This window comes from Pantherophis guttatus, chromosome 9, assembly GCF_059756535.1.
Source record: "Pantherophis guttatus breed Tessera chromosome 9, ASM5975653v1, whole genome shotgun sequence".
Classification (NCBI taxonomy): domain Eukaryota; kingdom Metazoa; phylum Chordata; class Lepidosauria; order Squamata; family Colubridae; genus Pantherophis; species Pantherophis guttatus.
This window is the reverse complement of record NC_142071.1, coordinates 1647501-1655000: the sequence shown is the minus strand read 5'-3', so window position 1 is coordinate 1655000 and position 7500 is coordinate 1647501. Positions and strand designations below refer to the sequence as shown.

The 7500-nt window shown below is 47.2% G+C and overlaps 1 protein-coding gene across 3 annotated transcripts in view; it reads right to left on the bottom strand.

Annotated features, from left to right (window-relative positions):
• The window catches only part of KCNIP3 (potassium voltage-gated channel interacting protein 3), a 68104-nt gene that overhangs the window by 27994 nt on the left and 32610 nt on the right, over positions 1–7500 (bottom strand). Inside the window, exon 1 of one of the 3 annotated variants that reach the window (XM_087875786.1) lies at positions 1–35. This exon is cut by the window's left edge and continues 582 nt beyond it. The exons of the other annotated variants lie outside the window; for them this stretch is intronic. The gene's annotated coding sequence lies outside the window, so the exon portion shown is untranslated. Of the gene's footprint in view, positions 36–7500 lie in introns of those variants that run through there. 3 annotated transcript variants of the gene reach the window in all.

The following is a 7500-nucleotide window of genomic DNA, read 5'->3' as shown; positions in this document are numbered from 1 at the left end:
TCCTCCGAAGCACCCCGGATGCCCTGCAATGCACCGCCGGTGTTGGAGTCGAAGCGCCTGATCGCTGCTGGCATCCCGGCTGGCTGCAATGCCATTGGTTGCAAGGGCGGCTATAAAATACCAGCCCCCACCCAGAGGAGGGAGGGAGGAGGGGGAGGAGGAGGGGGAAGAGGAGGGAGGAGGGGGAGGAGGGAGGAGGAGGGGGGAGGATGGAGGAGGAGGAGGAGGAGGGGGAAGAGGAGGGAGGAGGGGCAGGAGGAGGAGAAGGAGGAGGAGGAGGAGGAGGAGGAGGAGGAGGAGGAGGAGGCTGGGAGTTTCTCCTCTGTGTCCTGGCAGAGCCATCCCGGGATGCAGGAGACCAGCGTCGCCATGGTGACGACACTGTGGTCCAGCCTCACCCCAAGGGAGAGCATCAAGTGCAGCTGATTTCAATGCGGGGCGTGGAAGAGCAGAGGTGACATGCTCAAACTTTGGGGGCCTGGGGGGGAGGGGAAATCAAGATGGTTAAGGTCTCCGGGTCATTATTTGGCACCTGCTTGTAGGACGAGGGTCTCCGGCCCCTTCTCCTCAAAGATCACATTTCAACACCAAACTTATTTGTTTTCCTTCCTTCCTTCTTTCCTTCCTTCCTTCCTTCCTTCCTTCCTTCCTTCCTTCCTTCCTTCCTTCCTTTTCAATGGTGAAAAGCCAGCAGCTCCTGAGTATGTGAAGAGTGCTTCTCCTGAATGGACATGATGCATCTCACTTCCCATCTTGGAGAGAAAATTAAGAAGGGCTCAGGGTGCAGGTTAGGGCAGGGGTCTCCAATCTTGGCAACTTTAAGCCTGATGGACTTCAATTCCCAGAATTAAGCCTGATGGACTTCAACTCCCAGAATTCCCCAGCCAGCAAAGCAAAGGTGGCTGGGGAATTCTGGGAGTTGAATACCATCAGGCTTAAAGTTGCCAAGGTTGGAGACCCCTGGGTTCGAGGATATCCTTGTGAAAAAGTTTGGGGCGGGCTTTTTAAAATGCCCTTGTCCCCCCCAAAGCTGCTCCCTGAAAGGCTCACAGGTTGATTTGCTAGAAATGGCCCCTTCATAGGAGCATCTTTGGATTGGAGATGAATTGCTTTGAAAATGTGGCCATAATATATATAAAAAATAACCCTCTGCAATGACCAGTTCTGGACCTTTGGTCACCATATTATAAAAAAATGGGGTTGAGATTCTGGAAAGAGTGCAGAGAAGAGCGACAAAGATGGTTAGGGAGCTGGAGGCTAAAACATATTTTTAAAAAACGGTTGCAGGAATCTGGTATGTCTAGTTTGATGAAAAGAAGGACTAGGGGAGACATGAGAGCATCTTCCAATCTCTCAGGGGCTGCCCCAAAGAAGAGGGAGTCAAGCTATTCTCCAAAGCCCCTGAAGGCAAGACGAGAAACTATGGATGGAAACTAATCCAGGAGAGAAGCAACCTGGAATTGAGGAGAAACTGCCTAACGTTTAGGACAATTAATCAGTGGAACAGCTTGCCACCAGAAGTTGTGGATGCTCCATCATTGAAGGCTTCCAAGAAGAGATTGGACAACCATTTGTCTGAAATGTTGCTTGAGCAGGAGGCTGGACTAGAAGACCTCCAAGGTCCCTTGCGACTCTCTTTTTCTGTTATCCCCCCACTTTGCCACGACAGATTTTCCCATTTCTTTCTCTCCACTTTTCTCCAGCCTGCTTCCCTCCAGAGGTTCGAGGCTTCAGCTCCCACCATTTGCATCCGAAGGACCACTTGGGCATCTTCGAAAAATCCAGCTGCTTTTGGATTGTGAGTTGCATGCTCCCAGCCAGTGTTTTCAAACCACAGCGTGTAACCCGAGGTATAAAAGCAAAAAATAATAATAATAATGAACAGTCGCACTCTCTGTCGTTTTTGCAGATGGATCGCTACAATTTAAGAATTTTGCCTTGATCAGGAAGTGGTTTTCAAAAGCTCAATCACTCCTCCCAGAGAGCACGGAGAATGTTGCTTCATGTCCTGCGGCTCAGAGAGTTTATGCCCCTTATCTATTTCTTACGATGCAGTGGTTTTTTAATTATTCATTTTAAGTGCTGAATGACTGAGAGAGAAGCTTGTTCTTAACCTCACCCCAAAAAAAAAAAAAAAAGAACAGGACAAATCACATGTGAGGAGAGGAGCTGCCATAAAACCAATTCATTTAAAGAGGGGCATCGTAAACCATTTCCTTCCAAGAAAGGAGAAACCCTGCCTTAATAGAAAAATCAAGTAGCAGGCAGTTCCACTGGATTTCAACAACCACAACAACAACAAAACAACAGCTTGCCTTCAGAAATTGTGGGAGCTTCATCACTGGAAGCTTTTGAGAAGAGACTGTGACTGCCATCGGTTAGAAATGGTGTAGTAAGGTCTCCTCAGCCTTCCAGCCTTCAAGGTTGACTCAGCCTTCCATCCTTTCTAAGGTAGGTAAAATGAGGACCCGGTTTGTGGGGGCAATAAGCTGACTTTGTATAAAATATACAAAAGGATGAAGGCTATTGCTTAACGCATTGTAAGGCACCCTGAGTCTCCGGAGAAGGGCGGCATATAAATCAAAATAAATCAAATCAAATCAATCAATCCTGCTTGGGATGGGGGGGGCTGGACTGGATGACCTCCAAGGTCCCTTCCAACTCTGTTAATCGATCCATCCCAATGTGTACAAGTGTATAGAGACCAATCAGCGAAGAGCATATGAGATGCCTGCAAAAAACAGTTTTGGTCTAGTGGAGAAGGCACCAAAGTAGAAATTGACAGCATCTAGTTCCACCTTAGGCATGAAAACTGGATAGGTGCCCTTGATCCAATCACCAAGGGAATCTGAGTTCTAGTCCTGCCTGAGGCCCGAAAGCCTGCTGGGTGGACTTTGGGAGCCTCCTCCGGGAGACAGGTGAGTTCTAGTCCTACCTTAAGCCTAAAAGCTGGTTGGGTGACTTTGGACCAGTCCTTCTCTCTCGGCCCAATATCCGTTAGCCCTTCCAGGTAGTCTAGACAAGAAGCACAAATATAAGGACTAATTTTGCCCTTATCATAAGGTAAAAGATAAAGGTTCCCCTTGCACGTATGTGCTAGTCGTTCCCGACTCTAGGGGGTGATGCTCATCTCCATTTCAAAGCCAAAGAGCCAGCGCTGTCCGAAGACGTCTCCGTGGTCATGTGGCCGGCATGACTCAACGCCAAAGGCGCACGGAACGCTGTTCTGTTCCCATCAAAGGTGGTCCCTATTTTTCTACTTGCATTTTTTACCTGCTTTCGAACTGCTAGGTTGGCAGAAGCTGGGACAAGTCACGGGAGCTCACCCCGTTACGCGGTGCTAGGGATTCGAACCGCTGAACTCCCGACCTTTCGAAGTCCGCAAGTCTTAAAGTTGCCAAGGTTGGAGACCCCTGGACTATTGTCCATTATCCAGATTGTTGCTCTTCCTCCTGTCCTGGGAGGGTTACGTGATCCCCTCTTGATCATGTGATCAAAATTCAGATGTGATTTACATCGGATGCTTGACAACTGACTCTCATTTATGATGGTTCGTATTTATGACGGTTGCAGTGTCCCGGGGCTACGTGATTCCCTTTTGCGACCTTCTGGCAAACAAAGTCAACGGGGAGGCCAGATTCACTTAACAACCGGGCTACTCATTTAACAACGATGGTGATTCGCTCAACGACGGTGGCAAGAAATGTCGTAAAACGAGGCAAAATTCACTTCACGAATGTCTCACTTTACCATCAGACTTTTGGGGCTCAGTTGTGGCCGTGAGTTGAGAACTTCCTGTAACTCAATACACTATTTAATTCATTTGAGAATCCTTGCTTCTTTTTGTAATTCCTGCCTAGGCCACCCCTTCACTGATAGCAGGGCTATCAATATAATAATTTTAAATTGAGGTATTTTAATTTTGGGGGTTTTAAATCAGCCAAATTTATTTAATTATTTTAATTTTTAATCATTGTTGTGTCCTGTGTTTTTAAATTGGCTGTACACCGCCCTGAGTCCTTCAGGAGAAGGGCAGTATAGAAATAAAATAATAATAATAATAATAATTATTATTATTATTATTATTATTATTATTATTATTATTATTATTCACTGGAGAAACTTACTCCTTCAGTGGCTTCTCCCTGTTTACTTCCTCCTAGTTCAGGGGTCAGCAACCTGCGGCCCCGGAGCCGCATGTGGCTCTTTCACCCCTCTGCTGTGGCTCCCTGTCACTCAAAATATGCGTCACAACCGCCAATGTGCGACACCCGCCGGCAAGCGATGTATTGAGCTTTTCAACCGCCAATAGACCAACCATGGATAAATCCAAGAAAAGAAAAGTTCCAGAAAAAAACAGACTGTTTAATTCAACTACAAGAAACAGTCAGGCACGGGAAGGGTTTTGTGGCTCCCGGTGTTTTCTTTTCTGTGGGAAACAGGTCCAAATGATTCTTTAAGGTTGCAGACCCCTGTCCTAGTTCTTCTCCTTCATTTGGGAAAGGAGGGGGGTGGCAGGGAAAAGGGGGGGGGACTTTCCCGCTTAAACATTCCTGTGCAAAGAAGACATTGATCCCTGTTTCTCTCCGCGTAAAATATTAAAGAGGTTTAAAGGGATTAAAAGCTACAAGGCTGCCTGCTTTCCATCCCGGGTGCATTAGCAGAAGCTTGGGCCGTCGGTTTAATGGATGCCATTGGACAATCTGGTGTTGCTTCGGCTGTTTTGCTGGCCGGCTCTGCTACAAGCATCTCCCCGAAGGTTTTGTTTTGGGCTGGTGTCCAAAAACAAAGGCTTCTGTTTTAGTGGTAATCAAGATCTCTTCCAGCAAAATGTTAGAAAAGAGAACAAGGAATGGAAGGTCGGGTGACCCAAGGGAGACCTTCGTTGGAGGTGGGGGAAGAGAATGTCTGCTCCAAAACCTAAGCTAGGGTTGCAAGTCTACCAGGATTCCTTTGGGCGAACTCAGGGGTCGGCAACCTTAAACACTCAAAGAGTCACAAAGGTCCTAACCGGAAGCCCCCTTTTAATTCTGGAGCCAACCAGAAGTCTGGTTCCCCTCACCATAGTGTCTCCTCCTAGTACAGCATCCTTTTTCCTCTACCTATCCTAACTGAAAGCCCTATCAATTGTAGAGCTGACTGGCGACAGGGAGCCGCAGCAGAGGGATGAAAGAGCCACATGCGGCTCCAGAGCTGCAGGTTGCCAACTCCTAGGCTAACTAGTGAAAGAATGACCTACAACAAGATCTGAAAACGCTTTCAAATCTACTCCATTTTGCAGTTTCCACCAAGCTCCACCTAAACCCTATCTATTGTAGAGCTGACTGGCGACAGGGAGCCGCAGCAGAGGGATGAAAGAGCCACATGCGGCTCCAGAGCTGCAGGTTGCCGACTCCTGGGCTAACTAGTGAAAGAATGACCTACAACAAGATCTGAAAACGCTTTCAAATCTACTCCATTTTGCAGTTTCCACCAAGCTCCACCTAAACCCTATCTATTGTAGAGCTGACTGGCGACAGGGAGCCGCAGCAGAGGGATGAAAGAGCCACATGCGGCTCCAGAGCTGCAGGTTGCCGACTCCTGGGCTAACTAGTGAAAGAATGACCTACAACAAGATCTGAAAATGCTTTCAAATCCACTCCATTTTGCAGTTTCCACCAAGCTCCACCTAAACCCTTTCACCTTAATTCCATCCCATCTTTCAATGCTTTTAATCTTCCTCAACACTGGAAGAATTTCAGGGATCTTATCCCCTCCCAGACTGCTTATTCAAAGTCTTTCCATCCTAAAACAGATTCCATGTTAGAAGCCATCAATGGCCCATTTGGTTTAGTGGTGAAGGTACCCAGAAAGCGGGAGACGGTGAGTTCTAGCCCTGCCTTAGGAATGAAAGCTGGTTGGGTGACTTCTTTAATATTTTTAAATAAAACACCTCCAAGAACTCAGCCAGGTTGGAAAAGATCCCCCATGTTCCTTCTGCTGAATATAGTGAGTCACCAGACCTCATGCCTGTTGAGCCCCAATGTAAGGTTAACTAGGAGTACAGCATTTATTACCTGGTTTATCTTTATCATCTCAAGAGATTTTTTTTAAAGAGTATGCTGTCAGCGCTTCGACGCTGGCATAGAGAGCAGAGGAGAGAGAGAGATAAGCTCTGAACTTTTGCCTGCTAAATCCCTTTGAAGCCCGGTCGTCGTGGAAATGAGGAGGGGGGAGACATTCCTGGGAAATGACGAGACAAGAAGTCTGAAGAATGACTTGGAAGATAGCCAATGAGAAGCAGAGATTTGGGGATCGGAAAGGGAGGGATTGGTGGGGGGCAAAAGGTCAGTCTTGTCCGCATCGAGTCATGATCCGGTGGCTGTGCTCAATTGAAGAAAAGATTTCCTTAAAGATTGGCAGTTTGGAAGTTCATTTAATTTTGAGATAGCATCGAAGTCTGACATATGCATCTACAGAGGTCATGCAATCACCGATACGCAAACATATATAGTCTACGTAACACGGTGACCGAACTGGATATATTGCATCCCTCATGGTCCAAAGCCACAGAGGCAGCAATTATCTCGGAGTGACAGCCACTCAATAAAAGAGATCAACAGCAGAATATAAAACAGCAAAGTCACACCACACACACAAGCTAACAAGCCATCCATGCATGTTGGCTAGTGTGTGGCTCTGAGTTTTTTAGGCGTGCAAGCAAGGGGGCCGAATTGAGCGATCCTGAGAAGCCTGCCTGGCCCTCTGACAAATTGGCCATCAACAGACACACGGGCATGTAAAACAGCTACCTGCTGTGCAAAAGACACAAATCAACAAGCCAAAGAGGAAACAAACCAGCATTCAACATCCCGATGAGCAGAGATTAGCGCCAAGATTGACATCAAGACCAACAATCAAGAAGTGAACAAGACCACAGTCAAGGAACTGCCAACAAGGTAACAATAAACCACCCAACCAAACCACTTCTCTCAACTTTATAGGGGGAACCACTAGATACAGAGGTCTTCAAACTTGGCAGCTTTAAGACTTGCGGACTTCAACTCCCAGAATTCTCCAGCCAGCATAGCTGGCTGGAGAATTCTGGGAGTTGAAGTCCGCAAGTCTTAAAGCTGCCAAGTTTGAAGACCTCTGCACTAGAATATAACCTGAGACCAAACCTCACTTCCTTACTACAGGTAGTGCTGATGCAAGCAAAACATCAAGATCAGAGAGCACCAAGGACTACTCCTCCTCCTCCTCCTCCTCCTCCTCCTCCTCCTCCTCCTCCTCCTCCTCCTCCTCCTCCTCCTGCAAAATCTACTCCCTTCCACCATGGAGGGATGTTACTTAGTTTGTTAATGAAAGGTCAATGAGAAAACCACTAAACTCAGATAGTAGTACCAAGGATCCCACAATCCACCCTCCTCCTCCTCCTCCTCTCTGCAAAATCCCCTCCCTTCCAGCACTGATGGGTTACCTACTTCGCTAATGAAACGTCTGCAAGAAAGCCCACCAAGT